At 33.8% G+C, this 14,723-nt stretch overlaps 1 long non-coding RNA gene across 1 annotated transcript in view; it reads right to left on the bottom strand.

The window, feature by feature from the left end:
• LOC136357838 (uncharacterized) overlaps window positions 1–14,723 on the bottom strand; it is a 314,577-nt gene that overhangs the window by 19,925 nt on the left and 279,929 nt on the right. The window lies entirely within an intron of this gene.

Here is a 14,723-nt window from a genome sequence, read left to right as displayed (position 1 = left end):
CACTTTCGAGTTTTACAAACAAACAGTCATTAATATATGAAGTGTTGTGCTATTAACTCCTCTCATTTTCTATTTCTGAACTGTTTATTTTCTATTTCTGAAATACTTTTCAATTTCATCATGTACATGTTGTTTAAGCTGATTGATTAGTGCTGGCAAGGCACCAGGTTTGCAATAAAGATAACTCTTTAACAGATAAACACATCCTTCACCAACAGCAGTGTCTATGCCATGTGAACTATTCTCAATGAACAGTAGTGTTTGTTGGGATTCCCATATCACATATGGTCCCTGTGACTATCAAGGCATGGATCTTACCAGCAAAGTTCCTGAAGATATGTGAAAGTGAATTTACCATAAAATTCTGATTCATTTGACTTTTTCAGGATCATATTTAGCCACTCATCATAGTTTTGTGTCATCTGCAAAATTGCTGAGAGTTATAATCATTGAGGAATTAATTAGTTCTTTTGAGATAAATATCCTGTATAAAACATACACTGTATCAAATACCTCTGTCTCCTTGAAATAAAAGTATGGTGCAACTACGAGTTGTTTCCAGGAATAGGATAACCACATCTGCAAAATAAAAGAAGGACTCTCCTGGAGGAGATGGGCCTTCTCCTGAGATGGGATCGCTAATGACTCGGTGAGCATCGCCTGACTGGAACCTTATCTACAATCGGACCAGTGGGCATGTGAATGCCAAGTTCTCAAAAATCTAATCAGAAGTATCAGCTCTGCCGGGAAAACCATTCATCAGATCTGCAGAGGGAAAGAAAAGAAATATGAATTTGAAACACCCACAGAGGGGACAATGGGGTGAGGCAACTTTTGCCTTGAGCAAGAAAAACTGTATGAAACTGGACTGTGCATGGGCAGAATTTGTGAACCATGGAGGATACGGCACACTGTCACATCTGAGGTTCACCCAGCATCGATCCCATGGTCCATGCTGTCTGATTGATTTTGGCTTTTTTCCATAAAATTCTATTTCACAAAATTCTATCAATAAATTTATATTTTTCTATGAAATTGGACTTGTTATGTATAACACTGACTCATCATCCAGACCCTTAACAAAGATAATTCAGGTATTTATATACATCAATGAGATCTCCCTCTTCCAAGCCTTATCTTCTCTTTGTTGAACAGTACCAACACCCTCAGCCTTCGCTCAATCATCTCTGTGAATCTGGGTGTAACCTCAGCAGTGCAGAGCCGAAGGCCTCAGAGACCAGATTAATGTGCTAATGTCTGGGATTTGAAAGGGAAGTGCTAACAATTAGCCAAGCCTTGTCTGCTGAAATGGTTGCTTAATCAACCCAAAACTCACCTCAGTCTCAACCAGCAATTCAAGTATTGCCTACTGTAAGTTTTTCTAGTTACCTCCAATTTGACTTTCAAGTCTTAAAATGCACCAAACTCTGGGCATCCAACCTTTCCCAGATGTGCCTTTGGAAGACAAAAAGCACTTGTCTTCCTTTGAGAGACTGACCTCGGCTCTACTTAAGACACAAAGACTGTTCTGAGCACTGATGCCAATGGATCCAGTGCTGTGGGAGCAGCAGCCAATTTTTCTGTAATTGGGTAGTGATTTGAACGGAATCCAGACCTTTGTCTTAGTTTATGAATCTTCCATTTCTGGTTCCACGGAAACCCACATTCAATAGCTGACATAAAGGGTGCTGTTAGTCAACTCTTTAAATCCAGAGTTCGGAATATTTTAAGACTGGTAACATGAGTAAAGTATGAGTAAAAGCCATTTGAGATAAAGGAAGAAGAGTAGAAAGCAATGAAAATTTGACTTTTGGCAAACAAAAAAGAAAAACACACATCTTTATATTTGCTGATACGTGATCTACTATTGATTGACTTAAGTATAACTGGAGTGAGACTGTATTTTGTGTAACTACTAAAAGAAATTTGACATGTAATCTTTGATGCCATTTTTCCCGTCATATTTTAGAATGAGAGTGCTTTGAACTATCATCCAAAAAAGCCCCTAACTACAGGGATGCTGCTATTCTTGTAAAATCCCATACACAAAAAGCTGGAATGAAACCTGAAAATGAAATGGGATTGTCTGAGGCAGTTAGAGACCTTGGATATCATGTAGCTTTTGACCTGTAATTATGCATTATTTCAGTTGTTCAATTTTCTGTGAAGTTTCTGACAGTAATGGAAAATTATGTCCATTATCTAGGCATTATCTTCTCTCCTTCGGAATATAGGGGAGGACAGTTTCCTTTAGAATATTCTACAAGTCCCTAAAAAATTAGAGAAGGGGTGGTATTTATCAAATTCTAGAACACCTCATGTCTTTGATGACACTCATCATTTGAAAAAGTGAAGAATATATTGAGTTTCTGGTTAGCAATAACTTTAACATATGACAAGAAAATGTGCTAACTATTAACAATTAAAAGCTTGACAAATGAAAACAGAATTTAATAATATGTATCTATATGGGAAGAATGTAAGTTAAGTTCCCATTTTAAGTGTTTGGCTCTCAAAATTTTTATATTCCTATGGCAAACGAATAGCATATTACTATCAGAGAAAAATAATGAATTATAATTTTTAACATCTAAGAACTAGACATTTATCCTAGCTGCCCAGATATTTATAAAGTGACTGAAAACTAAAATGTGTCTTGAAAATGCAGGAAATTACCATGAAGGGTTTTTCATTTACGGTGACCAAAATCTGAGTCCCTCAACGTGAATATAACTGTGACAACTTCTCAGAGTAGGAAGTAACAAAAAGATATTTTTCTCTTTTAAAATTTTTCCACTTTCATAAACAGTTAGGATTCCTGAATTTAAGTGTTTCAATCATGTTTTCTGATAGAATTTTTTCTTCTCAAATAATTCAATGATATTGCTAGATACAATAATATATGTATAATCGAGAATGTTCCCTGTACATTATTGGAAAGTTAAAAACTGCAAGCAAGTGTTTAATGATAAGGCTTCTTTATTTGTTTCTTTTTTTTTTTTTTTTTTTTTTTTTTTGTATTGTATTTCCCTTTTCCTAAACAAAATACACAGTAAGTTTTTTCCTTTATTTTTTTTTCCTTACACATTTGATCCCACTCTCTATAATGAATAAATAAGGAAAATTGCTTAGGCTGAACAAATATTTCGCATGAAAAAATCATACAACAATCCAAAAATAACAAAAAAAACTTTAAATAGTAATATTTAATAAATCACTTTTTTTAACACACCTAGACAATATTTATCTAGAGCAAGTCTGAGAAACAAGTACATTGGCAAAAAGATGTGATAAATATGTTCAAAATCGCCATTCTTTCTCTCTGCTAATTATGTCAGAGATTTTCTTCCTATGAATTTAAATATAGTACACAAAATATTCAAACACTTTTTTTTTTTCTCTAATTTTCGTGAAGTCAAGAAAAAACCTTAAACAGGCAGCAAGTCCCCTTTCATCAACACTTCTTTTTTGTTTAGTCTTACAAGTGATGTGTCACTATCATTGCACTTTTCAGGTCTTCTCCCAGCTGAAAGAAATGCACTGACTGAAAATCCAAATATGTTCAGAAAAATTAGTCTCTTGCCATAGTTACATTATGGGTATTCCCTTCATAAGTGTTTGGTTCATAGTGAGAACCACCATACACTAAGTGTTTTTCACATTTAGTGAACAAGTTTAAGCAACAAGATGTTGCTTAAAGTTCTACAAACCAGGAATTACATTATGGAATGCTGCATCCAACTCTTGAGCCCCCAATGTAAACAAGGCATTGACCTGTTGAACTGAGTCCAGAAGTGGGCCTCAAATTTGATAACAGAAAATTGGAGAAAGTCGTACAATCTGAAGAGGAGAAGCCACCTTCTGGTATCTAAAAGGGAAAGGGACTTAAAAGAAGGCTGCAGAGGGACTTTTTACAGAAGTATGTAGTGAAACAGCAAGGGGGAATGACCCTTAACTTAAAGAGGGTTGTTTAGATTAGATAGAAAGAAGACATATATTAGGGTGACAGTGGAGAGGCACTGGAAATGGTTGCCCAGGGAATTTGTGATGTCCCATCCCTGGAGGTGCTCAAGACAAGACTGGATAGGGATTTGTGTAACCTGGTCTAGTGTAAGTCTCCCCACCCCTGGCAGAGGCATTGAAACTGAATTATCTTTAAAATGTCTTCCAACCCAAATCTTTTTTTTGAATCAACGAGTCTGTGAAAATCAATTTGTTCATGAAAAAGCACAGTATGTTTTTCATTATAACATGGTTTAGGTTTTCTCATGGAAAACTCAAAAGATTATGTTTTACATTCTTATCTAATAATAAAGAAACTGAGTAAATTAAAATTTTCAGTCATATTCCATATCTAAACAAAAGATAAGCTAATAAATAAGTTCATAAAGTCTATGATTTCCATTCATCCTCAATAACCAGTCAATTAATGTATAGCACAGTTTAACATTTCCAGGAAGTCTGATCACCTTCAAAAGTTGAAACTTGGCAAACGACAACCAACTTTCAATTGCAAAAGATTGTACTTAATACTTCAGTGATCTTAATGAGAATAGAAGAACAGGAGTGACAAAAATGTATTTGAAGATGATTTGTTTTTGTCATTTGATCTAGACTTTGCCTTAATAGTTTTGTTGTGATTTGTAGTTTCTGTTTTGTAACAATAGAGATTGTTACACCCAATGCATGTTCAATGTCTGCAGCATTACAAAAATCATTTCACAATATAAAGATATAAGAAACTAAGTGTTTTAAGTTATAAAGTGGAGAGAAAGAACATCATAATTTATTTAAAATTTTATTTCATATTTAAGACAAGCTTCCATCTGTCAGATATTATAAATGCTGTTTCTTCTTTGTGGTTCTACAAGAGATCTATGTTTCTGAGGTGGAGAGTTATTTTTTTCTAATGACAGGGACACCCTCTACTAGTCCTAGTTGCTCAAGGCCTTATCCAAACTGGCCATGAACAGGGCTGGTGTGAGGGCATCCACAACATTTTTGGGCAACCTGCTTGAATATCTCAACACCCTCACAGTAAAGAATTTCTTCCTACTATTCTAAAATATGTTCCCTCTTCCAATTTGTATCCATTACTCCTTGTACTATCACTACAGACACTCCCTTCCTTATTGTAATCCGTAAGACTTTTGTTGCAATTTTCCCCTTATCCTGTTTAAGAAGAGAGAGTTATAAAGGTGCTTGGTGGGCATGTGGCAGCCAACCAAGTTTAATCCACTGTAGATAGTTCATCACATAATACAAAACTTCCAAGTGTCAAAGCAGCTGAATCCTCTATATTTAGACATTGAAAGACCTTTTATTATCTTGATAATAAGAAACGGAAAAAAAAAATCTATCTTTTGATATCAGCTTGATTAACATTCAAATCCCTTTAAACCTACCTAATGCTTTAAAGTTTTCAATATTTTCCTTTCTGGAGGGTTTTGTCTATTATAAAATTATAAAACAAACAAAAAAAATGGCTGCAGTGTATTACAGGTTGTAATCTCATATTCAGTTAAGCAAATAAGATTATCCCTCAAGAAACAAGAAATTAATGTCCAAAAGTGTTGTCTCTTGTTTAGTAGTTTACAGTGTTTGCAAGAGGAAAGATTTTCTTCTTATATTGATAAAACAAAAATAACTGTAAAGCAGTAAATTTAACTACAAAATAGTTCTTGTCAAGAATACACTTCTTACTATAGCCAACAATATGTGTTGGTCTACTTTTCCAGTATTAGTCCAAAAAAAAAAAAAAAAAAAAAAAAAACAACCACAAAACCCCTGAAATTTTTAGTGGCCTTGAGCTTGAACACCCAAGTCAAATATGCCCAATAAAGTCTGACTTGAAAAATATTATATTAATTTTCCTATAATTTTTTGCATGTAAAGAAGATTGATTTATATAAAATGTGAAATTTTTGCCATACTTATCATGTTTATTTATTTATTTATTTTTAAATACACTACTGAGTTTTAGGATTTATTTGTACATGTACCTAGCCTAGAATATTGAAAAAATATTCATTCTTGAAACAGGTTGGTAGCTCTGCCTTTGTTTCTCTGAAGGAATTGCTTTACATACTTCATTGAAGGATAAACTTTGTCAGAACTCTGCTAATTTTCTCTACATAGGTAATAACAAAATAGTACCTGGTTTATTCTCTGAAAAGCCAATAAATTAAAAAAAAAAATTATGCTAGTTCAAGCTCCTCATTTCAACATGACCTTCACATGGATCACTGGTTTCTTTTGGTAACTAATTGTAAATAAGAATGGATGCCACTACCTATGTCTTAATATGAAAAAGGTTGATAGGTTGGTTGGGGCTTTTTGGTTTACAATTATGCTGTTTTAATTTCATGACATGTTGCCAACTCTTTTATCCCAGTTAAAGGCCTGATTCACAATTAATAAAATTAGGAAAAAATCTTTTTAACTCAATTCCCACTAGAAATGAGTGTGTACGATGGAAATATTCTCTTGGTTTCAGTCATTTAACCATTTAGTTAACATGCAACACTGACATCACAGTTTGTGTCAGAAAAGCTGTTTCAAAATAAGTTTTTTAGAACATTTTCAGAGAATTTTTTAAAAAACAATTTGGTTGAATTGTTTTGTGGTTTTTTTTTTTTAATGTAATCATGTATTCTTTCTCAGGTTGAAAATTTTACAGTATTCAATAAGAAAGAAAAATATTCTTTCAATACTAAATTATATTCACACAGCACATATTTTGGTTATAAATCGTCTTCCTGATGCACTGAAAATTGATATAGTTCAAAGTATTTAAACAGAAGAAAAGTGCTGGATATGTTTTCTTTAGATATCATGATATTTAGATAATTAAAATAACATTGATACAGACCTTTGCCTTGAATTATACAAAAGATACATTAGGAAAAAAAGATAAAATCTATTTTCAGTAACTGTAGCTAGATACGTACTGACTTCAGTCTTATATTTCTCTAGATATTTATTATGTATCCTATACATGTAATAAATACATGTGATCAAAACAGGAATATTGATTTTACTCAAAATACTAAAAAACATTAATCAAATACTGAAGGTTTATCAAGGAAAAAGAAACTTCTTCTAAAAATGACAAGCATCTAGAAATTGGAACTGAAGCTAGAGCTTGTATTTTCATGAATAACAGCTGACATAGAAAAAAAAATTTGTACTAAATGAATTGAAAGAACAATGTGACTTTAACAGAAAGGAATTGTAGAGAAATCATGATATTGTAATTGAAAAATGTCAAACCCACAAACATTTCCAAAAGAGTAGGGAAGAAACAATGTTTTCATACCTAAAAAAAAAAAAAAAAAAAAAAAAAATACTATGTAAGTAGCAGACTTCTAGTTATTTTTTACGTGATCTCCAAGTGTGAAATGAATTAAATGTGGTTACAGCACTTTCAAAACTAGAGGTCATTAAAACGAATTTTGATTAAAATACATGATGTAAGAAAGAATTAAATATTAGTTTCCAAATATACTTTCTGGTGTTCTTACATAAAAATTACTTGTTTTGTTGTCTTAATCTAGGTTCTAAGGACAAAGCAGTCCATCACTGAAGGCAAAAACTACATCTAATACAATAATCCATTTACTCCTCACAGCTGCCCTCCTGTAACAAATTCAAGGACAAGTTCAGACTGGTACCACAAATAATAGTGCTATTCTAATAAATTACAAATGCCTGGAATATATGCACAATGTTTTGGAGAAGCATGTAGGCAAGAAAAAAATGAGCAGGTTGTTGCAGTAATTGGATTCAGTTTGCCTTAGTAAATGCCCCTAAAATTTCAAAGAAAAGAAATGTGATATCATATCAAGACTAAGGCATTAAAAGATAATTTCCTCTTCAAAGAAGCTGTGGAGCATATACACTCCTACATAGACAATGATGGCATTGGGGAAGAGAAAAATTAAATTACATGAAATGAGAATGATAAATTAAATTAGAAAATGCCATACCAGTAAGTCCTATGAGAAGGGATTTTGTGAGATTAAAGTCAGCTGGGATGGCAAGGCCTGGCTTACTTGAACCGGTCCTCATGTGGCAGAGAAAAGTCCTGTCAATGCTATGAATCAAAGGGGTTCCAAAGGGCACTACATGTCCAGTGATTAATTTTGGAATCAGGAGATCTGTACCTTCATCCTTTTTCTCCTTACAAAAAGCAAATTTACTTACATGGTCTCACATCTGATTGCTTTAGGATTTGATGTAAAGTGGCACTGCCACAAAAGGTTTGGAGAGCATTTTGGAACAATGAGTTGTCACAGAATTGCAATGTCAGTTATCTGTCTTCTGTTATAGTGACACAGATTAACTCATGGCAGTTTTGAATTAACTGGAGTTTATTTAAGAAGTACCAATATTAGAGCTTTTACGCTATTTGATTATTTCACATACTTACCCAGCTTGCCATAAAGGAGTCCAAAATCATTAAAAAAGTGTTTTTAAAAGAGCTGGGTGCTGCTGAGTAGGATCTAAATTATTCAGTCCTAGACTCAGAAGTAGTGTTACATTGTATTTTTCAATATATAGCTCAAATCAGTGAAAAAACCAGAATGGAATAATTTTAAATCCAGACTCAATGGCACAGTTCAGCTCCAGGTTGTAAGAATCTAAATACAGGAGCACATAGATGAGCTTTTAATGAGAGCAAGTTGCTCAAATTCACCTTCATAATTTCATCTCTGTCAGTGAAAATCTAGAGCTCTGTTAAGTTACTTGAACACAGGCAGATGCCCCAGAATATCTGAGAGCAGAACACCAGGCTATGAAAATGACACATAATATATGAAATGACCCACTGTCATCTTTTGCAGTAGCTGAAGGCCAGTAGGAATATCTTACAAAACCTGAAATTACATTAGATACATATCTCTTTGCAAATAAATACCACTCCAAGAGTAAAATTCAGGTATCTTCATTTAATATCTGGTGCCTTTGAGATCCCTTGGGCAAGCAAAAAACAAGATACTGGAAATAAAATATTTCCTGAATAACAGCTGGAGTTTTTACATACTTAGAAGGGTTAAGATAATTTTTTATTCATACCTGTGTACACAGGAGCCTTGCCAATGTCTTGGGTTATGTAACAACAACAACAAAAAGTTTATTCTGTTTTTCCATCTGTTGAAACTGGTTGGGGAGATGCTTCCTTTTCTCACTTTTGCCTTTCCAATCTTTTTTCCCATCCCACCAGGGCAGCAAGAGAGCAGCTCTATGGTGCTTAGTTGAACCACAGCCTTAAAGGCTCAATTTTTTAATCTGTTTTCGCATTCTATGATGTAATTTTGGATCTGTTTAAGGCCAGATGTTCTGAATAGTGTAGCCAGAATAGCAATTTTCAAAATAAGACCCTAGTTAATAAAATACTAATAAAATCCAATCCAAGGTTTCAGTGAATAGCCAACAACAGAAATCAGGGAATGTGGTAAAAAAGCTTCATTGTAACTCCACACATTTTCAATTTACCAATTTCAGGTTATTGTTACATAAACATAATAGAAATAAACTTGAAAATTATCATTGCCTGTGATGTAAATATACTACTCTCTTTTTTGTCTCCTATAAAATCAGAAAATAGTTATATTATTACAATCAAAGGCTAAAATGTTCTTTCTGAGTTAAAGTATGAAAACTCTGTGAGACAGCAGAAAAATCACACTTTTATATTGCATGGTTATAGTCTGAATTTTTTGGTGTCTTTGATAATATATATTCAGAGATCACAACAGAAGTGACATTTTGTAGCTAAACTCTTTAACTTCAAATCATTGATAACATCAGACAGCCTTATCTAAGGATAGGGCTTAAATATTTTCATAAAGAAGAATTATGGTTAGATTTTGGTGGAAATTTCCATGACAGTTCTGAACAAATTAGTAATGAGCACTATTACACAATGTATCAAGATAAAATGTATTGATAATGATGTGACACTTAAAATGAAATAGAGACAAAATAAAAAATATTTTTAACATTATGAATTCATGTGTTGTCAATTTTAGTGGCATGATCTTAGTTCATCTGGTATTTGCAGGGTTACAACATGCCTACTTTTAATGGAGATGTAATATATATGTATCAACAACACCTTTAGTGTCGATGTCCTGTTTTGTTTATGGCAAACAAATGACACTAAATAACCATTTCAAAAATGATTATTTTAATATATCAGCTGGTTTCTTGGTAAGTAAAACAGAACGTTTGCCTTTAGCCACAAATCCAAACCAAATTAAATGAAAAAAAAAAAACAAATAGAAAAAAGGAATTACCATTTGCACTCAAATCCTACTATTGTTTCCTGGCCTCTGCTAGCTAAGGGATCACACTCCTGCTGTTCACAACGTGGAACAGTAAAATGAATTTGAGTGTGATAAGTTGCTAAAGAAATTAACATAATTTGTTGCTTTGAATATCAAAATGAAACCAGCTGCATGCAGAAGGAATACAAGTACTGAGTTCTAATCACTCGAAAAGTATTGTCACCTAAATATGCTAAATGATAGGAAAAAAACAGTGAACATTGGGAAGAAAAAAAAAGTAAACTATCCTTATGGTAGATTTAAAATAATTCACCTAGGTAAAATTACTTTCATCTTCCTTTGAGGATGATAGACAATTCTGAATAAAGCCCTCATACGCCTCAAGGTTTCATGCAACCCAGTGTTGCCAGAATGAAAAGCAGAATGAATAGAACAGTGACTGAAGCAAGGTGCTTGTTTCTCATGGACACCTACACATATGAAGATTAAGGGTTATGGAGCAGAACATGGCAACATTTGGAATATTAACATTAGATTGTGTGAAAAATGCTAATGCATTAATGCTAAAACTTGTTTTGTGTAGTGTCAATGCTATATTCAGCTAAAAACATAAATTCCTGCATTGCCAGGTGGGTAGTCTAAATAAAAACCAAGAGAGGAAAACTAATGTTCCATGAAAAAATGACATGCAGAGAGAAAGAAAATGTATAACTAAATGCTATACCACTTTCCGTTTCTCTCTGAGTTAAAGAATAGTGTCTGGAAAATCTTTTTATCATGATTTTTCTGATAATCCCCAATACAACTTTTCTAAATAACTGGAAAATACAATCTAATTGCCTCACTTTCTTTCAAGAACAGAGAAAAAGAAACATTTGCATAAGTTGTGTTTAACTTCCATCTCTCTTCCCAGAGGACACTTATTCTTTGTCAAGATTTTATATATTTATTATTTGTTTTGCAGTAACTACTATCTGAATAAATATCACATGTATCACAGATACAAAATGTTGGTGCTAATTTACTCTTTATTAGCTTCAATGTATAGTATTTTCAAGTATTTATGTGGTTTCATGAATATGTAGGAATTTGAAAACTCTATTGGCTCATGTCTTGGCTGTCAGCTATATCAGAAGCTTACAGCACCCATAAACACCTATATTCACTATTGAAAGGTGTCACATTTTGTCGAATGTCTTTCTAAAGGAGAAGCTTGAACAATTAGATGAAGATATATTTTGATACCGTGATAGATGTCAAGGCTCATGCTAGAAATTACCTGCTTTTTCTATTCAGAGGTATATATTGCTTTTTGTCATGATTGTGTCTTCATCTTCAACAGAATTTGTAAAAGTAAGTTACTTTTCTCTTTAGAAGTGAAGTTTGTTCAAGATTTTCTTCTACATGATCTGCTTGAGGCAAAATACATATCTTTACTAGCTGTGGTAAACAATTGCACTAGCTGATCCTTAGACTATTTAGATGAAGAACAATTAGCAAAGACTACTTTCAGAAACAATTCAAAGGAACTCAGTCTCTAATAGGAAACAATGCAAGCTACATTAATTTTCAGGAAGATGTAGGACAGGATAAGGAAAGGAAAGGATAACTTTGACACCTGTATACTGTGACCTCCACATCATGAACGCTGCTGCTCATGAACATTCTTTTATGTACAACAGTTAGGTGCACTTCTGCTTTATAAAGAACGTAGAAAACACTAAAAAATGCACAAATATCTAATTCAGGTGAAGCACAAAATTTGTTGGTGTAGAAACTTCACTGAATCAGGACAAGAATCACAAGTGACTTATGAAACTTAACATTTTCATATGTCAGAGAAAAGCTGAGATTGCAAAGAGGGAGGTTTTGCCTTATATTCATAAAATCATAGAATGTTTTGGATTGGGAGGGACCTTAAGCATCATCTCATTCCAACTCTCTTGCCATAGGAAGGGGCAAATTTTACTAGACTATGTTGCTGAGAGCTTCATCCAGCCTGGCCTTGAACACCTCTGGGAATGGGACATACAGAACTCTTCAGGCAACCTGTTACAGTGCCTCACCACTTACACAGGAAAGATTTTTTTTCCTAATATCTAATATAAAGCTATTTCCTTTTAGTTTGAATCTATTCCCAGATATCTTTGTATCCATCTAAAAGGAAATAGAATTTATTTTATATTAATTTGCTTCTAACATTGACTGAAGTTCTAGCAATTACAAAAGCCAATCTAATTTGTGTGTTTGGAATTCTGCTGAGGGTGCTGCCGTTTTGAAGGAGATGGGGGAAAGTGCTATAGGATTGAACATTTATTTGTTTTGTGATAATCTTAAACGCTTCAGTTTATTTATCAGCACAGTGGATCCACAGAGAGACTAAATCTGACAGACATGCTGCAGTAAGAATTTGCTCTGTTTTACCTTACCCATGCTTACATGGTAATTTGCAGACAGAAACAAGAGAGCTCACACAGTGTTACAGACCAGCCTGTCACTAGCCAGGTGCTTGTCAGCTCCAACTGGAAAGCCTTGAAGGCAAGTTAGCCTGATGCTATGGCTGAGCTTCTGCCTCTATGCACAGCTTGTTATTCTGTGCTTGACGCTGCTCTTTTTGTGATTAACAGCTGTTTGAATTAAAAATAACTTTGGAAAAACCGCTGAATCCTGAGGAGAAAACAAAAGGCTCCAGGTGAAGAGTTACCTGGATCCTGAGTTAATCACTAATGTTAGAACAGCTGGAAAAATGGGGGTAGCCCTCTGGGATCTGCAAGCAAAAGTAGCTCACTTTGACAAAGATGAATGGGATGAAATCTGTTACTGGATGCCTCAGCGTAATACAAGCAGATGTTTTATATTTAATAGATTAATTTAGAAGTTGTATCCCTTTGTTAATTCTAAATGTGATCAGCTAACTTCAGGAATTTTACATGTTTATGTCCTGAGGTCCTTTATTTCAATTTGACCTCGACACTGCAGATACATATATGACTTCAGCAGCACAAGCCAGAATATTAAGTAGAATATGGAAAGACAATCAGGATATAATTAATATATATGTGTTTATAATAACCACATGACACTAAATAACTATTAATTCTTTAAATTGTATCAAGTCATGCTTCTTAAGGTTACCCCCAAATATTTTAAAAATTTACAGTCACTTAAGAAAATTTTAGCACCTTAAATCTGTCACTTTTCTCATTTCTTGTTCTCAGCTAGTTTAGAATTAGTTCTAAATTTCAAAGTTGCAAATTTTCTCAGTAAATGTATTTCAAAGATAGAACTTTGAATAAGTCAGGGAAGTACATTATAATACTGTGATAAATTTAAAGTTCTTTATGTTAAAAATTTATCTGTATCTTCTCTTTCAATTATATAATAGAATAGCAGAATGACTCACATGAAAGGGACCTCTGGAGATCTCTGACTTGAATGCCATTCTAAAAACTAGTAGAGTTAATCAACAAAGTAATTTCTTCATGGAGAAAAGACAGAACCCTTAAGAAATACTGAGAATGTTACAGAAACTCTTTGCTCTGTTTTAAAGTGACTTCATATCTTGATTTTATCTTTTTGTTTCTTAAGAAGAAAAAAATATGTTAGTGCTAAATTACTCATATTCTGTTTCCGGACTCAAAAATTTAGACAGACTAAATCATAGCTATGGGGTATTTTTTTTTTTTTTCTTCTCTCACTTTGGTGTATTTTTTTTAAATTGCAATTATTTTGGTGTACCATTTTTCAGTGCATTCTTTTGGTAGTGATGACAGCCTTTGAACTCAGTTCCTAAAGAGCAGAGATTGAACTAAGCTATAAACCACTGAATGAACAAACTGATTTTGGAAGTGAGGTGAGTTGACCACAGTCAGCAACTGAGCAGCAGCACAACTTCTTGCTCACTCTCCTCATAAGGTTGTGGAGAGAATAGAAAGAGAAAAGCAGAAAAGGTTATGGATCAAAACTACTAAGTGAAGGAAACAGGAAAAAAACTCACAGAAACCAAACAAGTAATGCAAAAAAACCCCCCTAAGAATCACTCAGCACTTCCCACAAGCAAATCGATGCCCAGACAGGCTCTAAGTAATTTCCCCTTTGGAAGACAAGGACCATCTTTTATATACAGTTTTTACTGCTAAATATCACACTTGTGATGTGGACTGTTGATTTGACCCATTTGTGTCAATTGTCCCATCCGTGTCCTCTACCAGCCTCTTGATTGTCATGTGGTTTAAAACCAGCTGGAAATCCAAGTCCAAGCAGCCTCTTCCTTTCCCCTCACCTCTTCTGGTAAGAAGGGGACATGGTAGAGAATAACACCCTATGCATATCCAACACCCCCAGGCTCCTCTCCCCTCATGGTAATTGTGAGAAAATCATCTCTGTCCTAACAGATGAAACGAAAGCACACCCTCAGTCTGTTCATTTGGG

This window comes from Sylvia atricapilla, chromosome 2 (assembly GCF_009819655.1).
Source record: "Sylvia atricapilla isolate bSylAtr1 chromosome 2, bSylAtr1.pri, whole genome shotgun sequence".
NCBI classification, from domain to species: Eukaryota; Metazoa; Chordata; class Aves; order Passeriformes; family Sylviidae; genus Sylvia; species Sylvia atricapilla.
Note: the sequence above shows the minus strand (reverse complement) of the source record. Positions and strands in the feature narration are given on the sequence as shown.